Genomic DNA, 15495 nt, shown 5'->3' with positions numbered 1-15495 from the left:
GGCCCCTTAAAAATTCTATTCCTGGGACTTCCCTGGCAGTCCAATGGCTAAGATTTCACACTTCCACTGCAGGGGGTGAGGGTTTGATCCCTGGTCTGAGAACTAAGGTCCCATATGCTGTAAGATGTGACCGAAAATATAAACAAAATTCCTTTCCTTAAACTCATTGCCCACCCAAATTACGTATATCCTTCAAAGCCCAGCTGAAATATCAATTACTCCTTGAAGCACTTTTGGCCCAACTTGGTGACCCCCCAGGTTGCTCTCTCTCCTCTAAACTCTTACCACACATATATTGCCTCTACTACTTACATAAAATTTTTGCAAGTTCACACAATTCTATTAAAACGTATACACCTATTTTGTCTCTTTGTTCTATTTCTAATTTTAATGACTTTTATATTGAATTACTTGCCTTTTTTTTTTTCTACCAAAAAACTTGCTTTAGGCTCTTCTGAACATCACGTTTTTCCCCCAGCATTTTAGTTTGAAAATCTTGAACTACACAGAAAGTTGAAGTAACTGTGTAGTAACTGAATACTCCTGTAGTCACTACCTTATCTACAGTTAACTTTGTATTATGCTCACTTTATCCCATTTCTATCCATCCTTCTATGCGTCCAACAATGCATCTCACATTTTTAATGCATTTCACAGTAGGTAGGAAACATCCGTGCCCTTCACAAATCGTGATACAAATTAGTTCCATCTGGTATGGATTTTGAGATGATTTAATTTATCCCCTCATTTTATAGATAAAAAACCTAAAGCCCTAAGATATGAAACAATTTGTCTAACATCAGTCAGTCAATCAACAAACATATGCTGATCATCTACCGTGTGCCCAGTATTCTTCAAGGTCCTGGGAACATAGGAATGAATAAAACAGATAAAGGCTTTGCCATTGTGGAGCTTACAGCTTAAGGGGGAAGATAGATGTTGAATCAGTTCAGTTCAGTTCAGTCGCTCGGTCATGTCTGACTCTTCGCGACCCCATGAATCGCAGCACGCCAGGCCTCCCTGTCCATCACAAACTCCCGGAGTTTACTCAAACGATGATGTTTGAATAGATAGTTATAAATGGTTAACTAATAAAGTACTTAACTAATAAAAGTACATGGGGATTCAGCTAAGTGGTGGGTTAGAAAAAGTATTCTGAGAGGAGTCATTACCTACTGTTCAGATCTTCAGACCCTCACTGTTGGTAATTTCCAAAAGCTTTCATGTATAATAAGAGACACCTCACAAAGTCCTTCAGAAGAGATCAGGTGCTGTAGGTAGTTGAAGGTGAAGCTTTCATGGACAAGAAGACTCTCAGGGCCATGGAGGCGTCAGCCTGAGCCCACTCAGTAAAGCTACGATGTGGAAACACTGCCCTCCTAGAGCTCAGGTCAGACTGCAGGGAGGACATGAATTCTGGCAGAGGGACCCTAGACTCTCAGGAAGCCCCATGTACGGTGGGCTCAAAGAATTACCAGTGTAAGGATTTCAGAGTGGCCTCCTGAGCTGGACTTGGTACCTATTCTTAGAGTTGCAGCTTCTCAGTAGACTGAGTACATGTGAGTGAAACATGACTTTTCCTTAGGAAATTTCTAGAAGATTCCCTCGTTTCTCTTCCACATTTGTTCTACTGGGATCTATTTTACTGTTCTAAGGTAAAGAAATGGGTCCATTGACTGTCTCAAGACAAGGATGTAAGGCAGAGGTTTATCAAGGATTGGTGTCTCATATTTGGACTTCTGAAGCCAGTTGGCCCTAAGCTAAGTTCATAGATTAATTGAGGACACACCCCATAGGATCCTTTTTCCTAAAACTGCCATTTCCAAGAACATCGTTATATCTGAAGGGACTTGGTTTCTTGTCTTTTCTTGTTTCTTTTTTAAAAATTTATTTTACATTTGTAAGTAGACCACGTGTTGTTGTTCAGTCACTAAGTTGTGTCCGACTCTTTGTGACCCCATGGGCTGCAGCATGCCAGGCTTCCGTGCTTTCGCTGTCTCCCAGAGTTTGCTCAAACTCGTGTCCATTGAGTCAGTGATGCCAGTGATGCCATCAGACCATCTCACCCTCTGTTGCCCCCTTCTCTTCTCTAGATAATCCTAAAAACTTGCTGAGTGAGTGGTTATCATCAACAGAGAGGACTGTGTTTTGTATTGTTGTTCCCAATTATTATTTATTAGTTATTATTCCCAATTATTATTACCCCAGAGTGGTCTCTGAATTCCTCCTGTGGGACACCCAGTGTCTGAAAAAAACCAGTTTATCACTGGTCCAGGTCAACCCTACGACCCAGTGTACAACATCTCTTGATGACTGTTCACCCAGCCTGTCTTCAAATATAAGAGTTTAGACTTCCTGTTTAGTGGAATCTGAGCTAAGGATATATTATAGCCATCATCAAAATATAGAAGTAGAAGCTGCTGATACCAAGATCTCCCTGGGATACCCAGGACAGGATCCTTCGGGCAACAGTCAGTATGCATGTGGGTCAAAGCACTCAGGGTAACAGGGTAGAGATGCAGTATCAACCTCTGAGTCAGATCCAGCTTTCTCCAGCCCAGGGGAGGCAGGCAGGAGGAGTCCTACCGAGCGTTCCTTGGAAAACGGGGTTGGGCTCTTTGGCAGCATCTTTATTCCTCACAATTGCTTTCAGCCTCGGGGCTGCTGGCTGTTTGAAATAGCATTTTAATTAAAACATTTACCCTAAGTGACAGGATCAATCTAATGAAAGGTTGCAAAGACTACGCGCAGAGAGTATTAAAAACGTGTTTCGTATTGCCGTTGGGCCACTAAGGCCCTCTCAGGCCTCTCTCTTCTGTTTTGAAGTCCAAGGCTTCAATAGATGAGGTCTCCTAGGATCACAAAATACGTGTCTCTTTCCCTCCATAAAAGGGAGCTTCTTAACAACCAATAAACCTTTAGAGGTGGCACTGTGGGAAGAGGGCTTCCTCATATCAGTTTCCACATCCAAATGAACTGAGAAGTACTGTACGTGATGGGTAATCGTGGATAAGCACGAATGGGAAGCTGGACTTCCTACTGGTCTAGAGCCTCTTGGTGTACCCACCGGAGGGCTAAGCCAGAGTTCCCACTCCACCCGAGTCAGGGGTTAGGGTCTTCCGAACACCTAATACCTAACAAACAAACCCTCAAAGCCCAGGCTTGTGAGAGAGAACGGTGGAGAGAAAGGCAGAACTCTATATGAAAGGAAGTAATTCATTTTAAAATATACTGTATTTAAATACAATATTCAAGTGAGCGTAGGATTCCACACTCTGCCGTGAGGAAGGGTGTGGCTGCTACAAACCAAACTGGGAAGAGGCAGAGAATGAAAGTTGGGTTTTGGTAGAGGTATCCCAGCCCATGGGTAAAATGCCAGCAAGGAGCCGGCCGGGAGACTTCACATATGGAACACAAAGCGAAGCAGTGTTTCTGACAAAACACTTGGTGAACCCTCAGAGCGGAGAACTCAGGCAGTCACACAGAACTCCGAAACACAGCACAAAACCCGGCAATCAATCTCTTTGCTTCTGAATTACGCTGACAGTGGCGGCATTCTTCCAAATACAAACGGTTGGTTATTGTAAGGTAGCAACAAAGTGCTGGCATGCGTGGTTTCGGGTTGTCAGTGTGTGAATAGGAGTCAGTTGGGTCCCTGTTGCATAATTCCCATTGCTGGAGATAAACCATATCTGCAGTTTCTGTCCCCAACAGATCAAGAGGTGAAGTGTCTTGAGTGGGATGAAGGGACACTGGCTGGTGGTCCTGAAAGCAGGGGGCTCTGAGTGGTAACGGTGAGAATCATATTCCATCCCCTGCACTTTTGCTGCTTCCACTTTATTCTAAACTCACCTCCTTCAAGAATTTTTCTGGAGACTTCCCTGGTGTTCCCGGGGTTTAGACTTCACTTCCAATGCAGGAGATGGGGGTTCAATCCCCGATCAAGGAGCTAAGATTTCATATGCCTCACGGCCAAACAACCAAAACATAAAGTAGAAGCAATGTTGTAACAAATTCAATAAAGACTTTGCAGTTGGTCCACATCCAAAAAAAAAAAAAAAATCTTTCTACTTGCTGGCATTCAGTCTAAATATGAGGCACAGAATGAGGACATTTGCTTTCTGCTTGAGAGCCAGAAAAATCTTTCAGAGAGAAACATCCACTTAAAAACCAGAATTTTAAAATCTAATTTCCTTGTATATGTAGAATAATTAAACCTTGAAATTGGAAAGGATTTCAGAGGGTATCTAGCCTAAACTCACCTATCACCAACCCAGCATGGAGCAGTGTATGAGACTAGCAAAGTACAAACAGATATAGACAGAGAGGGAGATAGACTAGAGAGAGCCCAGTCTTCAGGCCACCATCCTATTTAATGTATGCTTAGTCACATCCGACTCTCTGCGACCGCATGAACTGTATAACCTGCCAGGTTCCTCTGTCCATGGGATTCTCTAGTTAAAATACGGGAGTGGGTAGCCATTCCCTTCTCCAGGGGGTCTTCACAGCCCAAGGATCAAACCCAGGTTTCCTGCGTTGCAGAGGGATTCGTTACCACCTCAGCCTCCAGGGAGCCTAACGTGGTGTGTGTGCTAAGTCACTCAATCATGTCTGACTCTTATTTAACGACAAACATCAAGGGCACACCCACTAAAACTGAGTTTAAGACAAGGGTGAATACAATCACCATTATTGTTTAACCTGGTATTGGTGTGTTAGTCAATGCTGTTAGAAAAGAGAAAGCAACCAAAGGCGTAACAATTGGAAAAGAAGCATAAAATTATTTCTTTGGGGAAAAATCCAAGAGACTTGATGGAAAACTGCAAATATTTAGAGAGTTTAGTTAAGAAGCAGGAAATTATGTCTCCCCGCTGCCCCACCGCCCCAATACACACACACATTTAACATGGCACACTTCTGTTTACTCTTTGTTTTATTCCACTAGTCTATTTTTCAATTTGTAGTCCAGTGCCACATCATTTTAATTACTTTAACTTTACAATATGTTTTGATGGTGTTAGGAAAATCCCAGTCTTTTTTTCCTTTCAAAGTCATCTTGACTATTTTTTTCTTGCATTTTTTTCCTGTTCAATATGAAACTTAGGGCCAAATGTCAGGTTTCATTAAAAAGTTTTTTGATGTTGTGATTGAGAAGGCCTTGAATTTGCACATACATCTGTAGGAGAAGTGACATCTCTATGATAGAAGGCTTCCCACTGTGTAGCAATACATTCCCGCTAAGCAAGGCCTTCCCTGACCACCCTGTTTTAAATTGCATGCCTTCTTTTTTTTTAAACTGTATTGAAAATTATAAATTTTTTTATTATTTTATGGTTGATTTACAATGTTGTATTAATTTCCTCAGTACAGTAGTGACTCAGTTATGTATATACTATAATAGATGTATTATTTTTCATATTATTTTCCATTATGATTTTTCATGAGATATTGAATATAGTTCCCTGTACTATACGGTAGGACCTTGGTGTTTATCCATCATATATATAATATTTGCCTCTGCTAATCCCAACCTCCTAACCCTTCCCTCTTCTACCCACCTGCTCCCCTTTGGCAAGGAACAAGTCTGTTCTCCATGTCTGTGAGTCTGTTTTTGTTTCAAAGATGTGTTGATTTGTATAATATTTTAGATTCCACATGTAAGTGATATATGGTGTTTAATGTCTTTCTCTTTCTGACTTACTTTGCTTATGTATAATAATCTCTAGTTCAATCCATGTTGCTGCAAACAGCATTATTTCACTCTTTTTATGGCTGAGTAATATTCCATTGTACATATAGAGTATGTGATAGGTATGTATGTATCTTTATCCATTCATCTGTCAGTGAACATTGAGGTTGCTTCCATGTCTTGACTATTCTAAATAGTGCTGTTATGAACATAGGTGCATTCCTTTTTTTACCTCCTTAGGTAGGTTTATTCCTATGTATTTTATCATAAATCTCTGGAGGTCTGTTTCTAGAATCTCTATTATATTTTATCAGTATATCCTTTTGTAAATATACCATGTTGTCTGAATTATTGTAGCTTTATAGTGAACCTTGTTATGAAGTAGCTTTACCGTCCAGCATTTGTCTACATCAGAACTGTTCTTACTATTCTTCACCTTGTCAATTTCCACAAAAAGCCTTCTTTTTAATTAGAATTGTATCAACTACAGAAGAATTGACATGTTTATAACACTGAGCCCAAGCCCACCAACCCGTGAGCATGGTATATCCCTCTATTATTTAGGTCTTCTCTAATTCCTCTATGTAAAGTTTTGGACTTTTCTGTGTAGGCTCTTCCACATATTTTGCTAGTTTTTCTTCCTGGATATTTGACTTTTTTCATGTTATATATTTATAAATACATATTAAAATAATCATTTAAAATTTCGTTGTCTATTTTATTTCTGGTGTAGAGAAATACAATGGATATTTTTGTATTGTATGCTGATCTTCTGTTGCTGCTGCTAAGTCACTTCAGTCGTGTCCAACTCTGTGTGATCCCATAGACAGCAGCCCACCAGGCTGCTCCGTCCCTGGGATTCTCCAGGCAAGAACACTGGAGTGGGTTGCCATTTCCTTCTCCAATGTGTGAAAGTGAAAAGTGAAAGTGAAGTCGCTCAGTCGTGTCCGACTTTTAGCGACCCCATGGACCGCAGCCTACCAGGCTCCTCCATCCATGGGATTTTGCAGGCAAGAGTACCGGAGTGGGGTGCCATTGCCTTCTCCGGTATGCTGATCTAGTATCTAGTAATTTAGTGGTTTGCCTGTAGATTATTTTGGATTCTGCATGTGCAGTCATGTCATTTGTGGATGATGACAGTTTCATTTCTTTTATTCCAATCCTTATATCTTTTTTTTCTTTCTGGCCTTATTATGTAGCTAGGACTTCCAGTATGTTGACTGACATGTGATAGCAGATACTCTTGTGTTGTTCCTGATTTTAAGAGAAAGGCTTTCAATATTTCTCTGTTAAATATATTTGCTATGTCTTTTCTTATTTGGTTGGTTGTGTGTGTGCATGCTAAGTTGCTTCACTCATGTCTGACTCTTTGTGACCCTATGGACTATAGCCTGCCAGGCTCCTCTGTCCATGGGCTTCTTCAGGCAAGAATACTGGAGTGGGTTGCCATTTCCTTCTCCAGGGGATCTTCCCGACCCAGGGATTGAACCCAGGTGTCCCGCATTGCAGGCAGATTCTTTATCATCTGAGTCACCTGGGATCTAGATTCTAGATAAACAGATTTTAAATTCAGTAGGTCTTTGTAGATAAGGATGTGATCAAGGAATCTGGGTTTTACAACCAGTCCTCTAAAGATTCTGCTGGTAGCCAGGTTTGAAAACTACTCTCTTAGGGAAGTCTTGGGAGTTTGAATTTTACATGCTGAATTTTAAAAAGCCACAGCTAAGTTTCTACTCACATCCGTGTTCCTTTACAATAAGAGTCAGAATTTATATTCTCTCTATATTTTTTGCAAAGGACTTTTATGTAATTTCATCATTTGACCCTCACAAGTCCTATATTATCCATGAAGTCTAAAGTAAATAGGAAAGAAAAACTAATTTTTTTGTATTCCTTCCAAGTACTGTGCCAAGTGGTTTAACTTGACTCATCTCATGTACTTTTTACAACAGACCTTCATAAAGTATTCTTGCCCTCAAAGACCTTACTTATGCCACTTGCCAGAGGACTTGTAACTAATAAGTACCAAATTGGAATTTAAGGCAGTGAAATGGTTGGGAGTTTGGGCTCCAGGATCAGTATACTTGGGTTCATTTCCTGGTTTTGTCAGTTGTAAGCTGTGTATACTTGGGCAAAGTTACTTAAGCTTTACAGTCCTCAGTGTCCTCATCTATACATGGGTAATAATAATAATACCTACTTCACAGATTTATTTATTATGAAGATTCAGTAAAACATACAAAGAGCTTAGTACACTGCCAGGCACCTGGTAAACCCTGATAAATGCTAGTGGTGTTTATTATTATTATTATTATATTTTACTCCAAAGCCCACACTTACTCCATCATGCCAATATCTCCATAAAGGAATGTGATGAAGAAAAAAAAATACATAATACCCAGTGACTCATTATTTATTAATTTTACCTCTAAAGTCCTAAATTATATAACTTCCTATTCAGTAAGAATTTCATAGATATACTTCACAAATTTCCAATTGACAGCATCTGAGCTAACATGTTTGATGCTTTGTCTTACATGGTTGTATGTAGTTTCATGGTGAATGTTCTGCCCCCTTTCATGCCCCCACCAGCTGAATTCGCATTATTTCTGTAAGCTTTTGGAAGCTAGAACTAAGTTTTGCCCCTATGTAGTACTATGAAATCATTAAAGGATGTGATGTATCACAGTTTGCTTTGTACAATAATTATCTCTAAACCTATCTATCTTAAAAGACATCCCAGGGCTAGGCCGTATCTGATTCAACTTTGTATTTCCTCGGTGTTTAGTAAAACGGTGTATTGTTTTAAATAAATATGACTATTAACTGAATGTTACTATGATCTACTATAATTTTTAAAAAACTTTTAGAAATAAACTTTATTGAGGTATAGTTACACACAATAAAATCTACCCATTTTTAAAAGATACACAGAGTGATGAGATTTGGCAAATGTATACTCTCGTGTAACTCTCCCCCGGTCAAGGTAGGGAACATTTCTATCACCCCCAAAGCTCCCTCATATCCTTTGCAGTCAATTCCTGCTACCACCCACCCCCAGGCTATAGGCAATCCCTGATCTGGTTTCTCTCACTAAAGATTTGTTTTATCTGCTCTAGAATTCCATTAAATGGAATCACGTAGTGAACACTCTTTTGTATCTGATTCCCTTTGCTTTTTATGTTTTTGAAATCATTCATGTTGCATATACCAGTTTACTCCTTTCTGAGTCATAGTTCTGAGTGGTTTATCAACTCATCTGTTGATGGACATTTGAGCTCTTTAGTTTGGGAGTTTTATAAGTGAAAGTGCCATAAGCATCCATTTTGAAGTTTTTGTGTGGTTCCTGTTTTTACTTTTCTTGAGGAGTATCTAGGAATGAAATTTCTGGGTCAGATGGTAAGAATACATTGACTTTATAGAAGACTGACAGATAGTTTTCCAAAGTGGTTGAACTATATTACACTCCCTCCAGCAATGTATAGCAGTCCTAGGTGTTCTATTCTTGCTAAAACTTGATAGTATGTCTTTTTCGTTTTAGCCATTCCGGAGTATATAGTGGGATTTCCTGGTGGCTCAGAGGGTAAAGAGTCTGACTGCAATGTGGGAGACCTGAGTTCAATCCCTGGGTCAGGAAAATCCCCTGGAGAAAAAAAATGACAACCCACTCCAGTATTCTTGCCTGGAAAATCCCATGGACAGAGAAGCCTGGTGGGCTACAGTATCCTTGCCTGGAAAATCCCATGAATGGAGGAGGAGACTGGAGGGCTACAGTCCATAGGGTCACAAAGAGGCAGACAGGACTGAGCAACTTCACTTTCACATTCAGAGTGTACGGGCTTCCCTTGTGGCTCAGCTGGTAAAGAATCTGCCTGCAATGCCTGAAACCTGGGTTCAATCCCTGGGTTGGGAAGATCCCTTGGAGAAGGGAAAGGCTACCCACTCCAGTATCCTGGCCTGGAGAATTCCATGGACTGTATAGTCCATGGGGTCCAAGAAAGTGAAAAGTGAAAGTTGCTCAGTCATGTCCGACTCTTTGCGACCCCATGGACTGTAGCCTACCAGGCTCCTCCGTCCATGGGATTTTCCAGGCAAGAACACTGGAGTGCCTTATTGTGGTGTTAAGTTGCATTTCCCTAGTGCCTATATTAAGCATCTCTTGTATATCCTTTTTTAGTGAAGTATCTATTCAAATCTTTTGCCCACTTAAAAATAAGTTTCTTTGTCTTCATAATATGTATAGCTTCTTTATATTTTCTACATATAAGTCTCTTGTCAGTTAAATGTTTTTTCTTCCATTCTGTGACTTTTTTTTTTCATTTTCTTAGTGGTATTCTTCTAAGAGTAGATTGCAGTTTTGATGAAGCCAAATTCATGTTTATTTTTCTCTTACTGTTGGTTCTTTTTGCATCTTATAGAAGAGACCTTTGCTTATTCTAAAGTTTTGATGATTTTTCTCCTAAATGTTTTTCTAGAGTTTTACAATATTTGATTTTACATATAGGTTTATGATGCATTTCAAGCTAGCTTTGTGAGATGAAGGTGGAGGCTTGTTTCTTTTCAGTTCTTCCAGGACCATTGGTTGAGAAGACTTTTCTATCCCCATTGAATTACCTTGAAATATTTTGTTGAAAATTAATTAAATTATTTATGAATGGGCTTCCTAGGTGGCACAGTGGTAAAGAATCTGCCTGCAAGTGCAAGAGATGCCAGTTTGATCTCTGAATCAGGAAGATCCCCTGGAGAAGAAAATGGCAACCCGCTCTAGTATTCTTGCCTGGGAAATTCCATGGACAGAGGGCCCTCGAGGGCTACAGTCCATGCGGTCGCAGAGTAGTACATAACTTAGCAACTAAGTAACAACAACATATATAAACACACACATATATTTTTTATTGTACTTTGTGTTATTGTGCTTTGTAGATACTATATTGTGTTTTGTTTTATTTTACAAATGGAAGGTTTGTGGTAGCCTTGCATGGAGCAAGACTATTGGAGCCATTTTTCCAATAGTATTTGCTCACTTTCTGTCTGTGTCATGCTGTGGCAATACTTGCAATATTTCAAACTCTCTACCAGCAAAAATGATTATGACTCACTAAACCTCAGATAATGGTCACCATTTTCTAGCAATAAATTATTAATATTTTAAAATTAAGGTAGATATATATTTTTTGTAGACATAATGCTATTATACACCTAACAGACTATAGCATAGTATAAACATAACTTTCGTATGCATTGGGAAACTGAAACATTTTTGTGACTCACTTTATCGCAGTATTCCCTTTTTGATGGCCTAGAACCAAACTCACAGTCTCTCTGAGGTCTGCCTGTACGAACAATGGAATATTATTCAGTCACAAAAAGAAATGGAGTTCTGAGACTCTATGTCATCCGTTTCCACATGAATGAAACTTGAAAACATTGTGAAAAAGAGCCAGATACAAAGGGACAAGGATCGTGTGATCCCACTTACTTGAAATAACTGGAGTAGGCAAACTCATAGAGACCAAAGTAGAATAGAAAAAACCATGGACTGAGGGGTGAATGACAGGAAATGATTTTTCTTATTGAAGTGTAGTTGATTTACAATATCATGTTAGTTTCAGGTATGCAGAAAAGTGATTTAGTTACATCTATGTCTATTTCAGATTATTTCCATTGTAGGTTATTATAAGATATTGAATATAGTTCCCTGTACCGTACAGTAAATCCTTGTTGCTTATCTATTTTATGTATGGTAGTTTGTATTTGTTAATCCCATGCTCCCGATTTACCCCTCCCCTTCCCTTCCCCTTTAACCAAGTTTGTTTTCTATGTCTGTGAATCTGTTTCGGTTTTGCATATAGATTCATTTGTATTATTTTTTAGCGTCCACATATAAGTGATATCATATATTTGTATTTCTCTTTCTGACCTAACTTTACTTAGTATGATATTTCCTAGGTCCATCCATGTTGCTACAAATGGTTCATTCTTTTTTATGCCTAAGTAATATTCCATTGTATTAATATATACCACATCTCCTTAAGCCAGTCATGTATTGATGGATGCCTGGGTTGTTTCCATGTCTTATATGCTGCTTTGAACCTTGGGGCGCATGTATCTTTTCAAATTAGAGTTTTCATATTTTCTGGATATATGGTCAGAAATGGGATTGCTAGATCATATGGTAGCTCTATTTTAGTTTATTAAAGACCTTCCATATTGTTTTCCAAAGTGGCTGCACCAACTTACCTTCGCACCAACAGTGTAGGAGGATTCCCTTTTCTCCACATCCTCTTCAGCATTTATTATTTTAATGATGGCCATTCTGACTGGTGGGAGGTAGTACCTCATTGTAGTTTTGATTTGCATTTCTCTAATAAGTAGCAATGTAGAGCATCTTTTCATGTGCCTGTTGGCCATCTGTATGTCTTCTGTGGAGAGATGTCTATTTAGGTCTTCTGCTTATCTTTTGATTTTTTTTTTTATTGAGTTGTATGCACAGTTTGTATGTTTTGGAATTAAGCCCTTGTCAGTTGCATCATTTGCAAATACTTTCTCCCATTCCATAGGTTGTTTTTCTGTTTTGCTATGCTAAAACTTTAAAGTTTTCTTTGGCCCCATTTGTTTATTTTTGCTCTTATTTCTTTTGCCTTGGGAGACTGATTTAAGAAAATATTGATCTGATTTATGTCCAGGAATGCTGTTTTGCCTATGTTCTCTTCTAGGAGTTTTATGGTATCAAGTCTTTTATTTAGATGTTTAAACCATTTTGAGTCTATTTTTTTATATGGTGTGAGAGAAGGTAGTCTAATTTCATTGATTAACATGCAACTGTCCAACTTTCTCAACATCACTTACTGAAGAGACCATCTTTTCTTCACTGTATATTCTTATTTCCTTTGTTGTAGATTAATTAACCATAGGTATGTGGGTTTATTTCTGAGCTCTCTATTGTATTCCATTAATCTGTATGCCTGTTTTTCTGCCAATACCATGCTATTTTGGTTACTGTAGCTTTGTAGTAGAATGTGAACTCTGGGAGTATTATGCCAGGTAGTTCTTATTTCATGGGCATGGAGTTTCTGTTTTAGATGATGAAATTATTTTAGAAATAGTGGTGATGTTTGCACAACATTGTGGGTATAATTGATGCTGCTGAACTTAAAATGGTTAAAAAGACAAATTTATGTTCATATATATATACATACACATTATAGATAGATATATATAGGCCCAATAAAAAATTCAAAAATATTCCATTCCTCCCTCCTGCCTTTGTATACTTTTAAAATTCTGTACATTATCAACACTCAATACCTTGTTGTTATTTTCCCCTCAAATAGTAAATTATTTTTTGAAAGAAATAAAAAAGAAAAAATCTTTTCTATTTGCCCACACATTTGTTATGTCTGAGACTCACCATTCCTTTGTCTAGATCCAAATTTCCCTCTGATATTGTTAGCCTTCATCCGAAGTGCTTCCTCTAGAACTTTTTGCAGTGCTGGGCTGCTGCTGCTAATTTCTCCCAGAGTCTGTTTGCTTCACAATGTCATTATTTCACCTTTAGTTTTTAAGAATATTTTCACTTGGAATATTGGAAATTTTTCTTCAGCATTTAAAAATCATCTAGTTTGCATGGCTTTTGAAAAGAAGTTAAAAGTCATTACTATCTTTGTTCCCTCTGAATTAGAATGTGTCTTTTTTCCTCTGTCTACTTTTAAGATTTTCTGTTTATAACCTATTTTCAGCAATTTGATTATGAAGTGCCTTGATGTAGTTTTCCTTGTATTTATTTTGCTTGGAATTCATTGAGTGTCTTTGACTCATGGGTTCATAGGTTGGTTTTGTTTTGTTTTTAATTTGAGGGAAAAGAGAAAGTGTTAGTCACTCAGTCACGTCTGACTCTGACTCTTTGTGACAACACAGAGTGTGGCCCTCAAAGCTCCTCTGTCCATGGAATTCTCCAGGCACAAATACTGGAGTGGATTGTCATTCCATTCTCCAAGGGATCTTCCTGACCCAGGGATCAAACCCAGGTCTCCTGCATTGCTGGCAGATTCTTCACAATCTGAGCCACCAGGGAAGCCAAATTTGAGGGAAATTTGGCCGTCATTTCTCCATTTTTTTTTTTTTTTTTTCTGCCTCTTCTCCTTCTTGGACTTTAATTACATTCCTGTTTGACCACTTAATTTTGTCACACAAGTCACAAAGGCTCTGTCTATTTTTTTCCAAATCTTTTTTTCTTCTATACCTAGTCTTCATAGTTTCTTATATCTATGGCTTCAGGTTCTCTGATCTTCCTTCACATGTTCTTAATTACTATTAATCTCATCCAGGGAATTTTTCATTTCAGATATTGTATTTTTCATGTCACGTCTGACTCCAGATATTGTATTTTTCAGCTCTAGACTGCCTATTCAGTCCTTTTATACATCTTTAATTTCATCCTTCATTGTGTTCATGTTTTTATTCAAACCTTTGAATATTTGTGTTAGCTTTCAAAGTTCTTATCTGATATTTCCACCATCTCTGTCATTTTGAGAACTGTCTTTGCTGACTAATTTTTAATCATGCCTATGGATCACATTTCCTGTTTCTTCACAAGTCTAACAACTTTTTCTTGGATATTGGATATTGTGATGTTTTGTGTTGATTGTTTGAATTTTGCTATCTTCCTTCAAAGAGTATTATGGGCTTTTGGCAGGCAGTTAAAATACCTAGAGATGAATTTGGCCTTTTCAAGGCTTGCTTTTTAAGTTTTGTTATGTATATATAGAACAACCTTAATCTATAGTTAATTTAGCCTTATTTCTAGAGAAAGAGAAGTTGCTCAGTCGTGTCCGACTCTTTGCGGCCCCATGGACTGTAGCTGACCAGGCTCCTTAATCCATGGGATTTTCCAGACAAGAACACTGGAGTGGGTTGCCATTTCCTTCTCCAGGGGCTCTTCGTGGTCCAGGGATCGAACCCGGGTCTCCCGCACTGCAGGCAGACTGTTTACCATCTGAGCCACCAGGGACGCCCCAACAGCCTTATTTCTAAGGTCTGGTCTTTTGGGGGTGCGTACTGAGTGACCTAGGTGCTTAAGAGGGTCCGCACTTGAATGTCTCCTAGCATCCTGTGACCTTCATGTGACCTCTGTGAACGGTGATCCCTGATGCTCGTGTTTTCCCTGGTAACTGTTATACATCATTGTTGTTAGTCCTGCTTTGTGGCCTCATTCTATGCATGCTCTTATTCAGGCTCACACAGCTTCTGGAGATTTTTCTCAGTGAGGCTCCCACTTCACTATCTTCAGCCTCCCAGAACCCCAGTCTCTGTCTCCTCACTTAGCAAGACCTACATGTTCTGCTTATGTTCCCTTCCCTATACTGAAGTCCAGAAAGTGCAGTGGCAGAAAGCTGGGGTGAGCATAGAACTTACCTCTTTTGTTTCTCTTCTCCTGAGGATAGCAGTTCTATGCTATTGTCTTATGTCTGGAAAACAATTGTTTCATAAATTTTGTTCAGTTTTTTAGTTGTCTAGTGGAAGGGCAAGTCTGGTACTAGTTATTCCATCATGGCTGGAAGCAGAACTCCAATCTGCGTTTCAGTCTCATGGAAAAATAATAGCTTATAGCTGTGTTCCTGCTCAAGGTTAAATAGGGATGAGTGAAATATAGTAAAATAAATCACCAATTGTGTAATCAGATCTCCTATAGCTTGGAGAAACTTTAACTTTTCACTTTAAAGAAGAATACTTTAAGTTATATTGCCAGTTTAATTTAAGGTCCATTCTTTCTCCCAGGCCATGCATATTTCTAGAAATTATCCCTT

The sequence above is a fragment of the Dama dama genome, chromosome 24 (assembly GCF_033118175.1).
Source record: "Dama dama isolate Ldn47 chromosome 24, ASM3311817v1, whole genome shotgun sequence".
Classification (NCBI taxonomy): Eukaryota; Metazoa; Chordata; class Mammalia; order Artiodactyla; family Cervidae; genus Dama; species Dama dama.
This window is presented reverse-complemented; position numbering follows the sequence as displayed.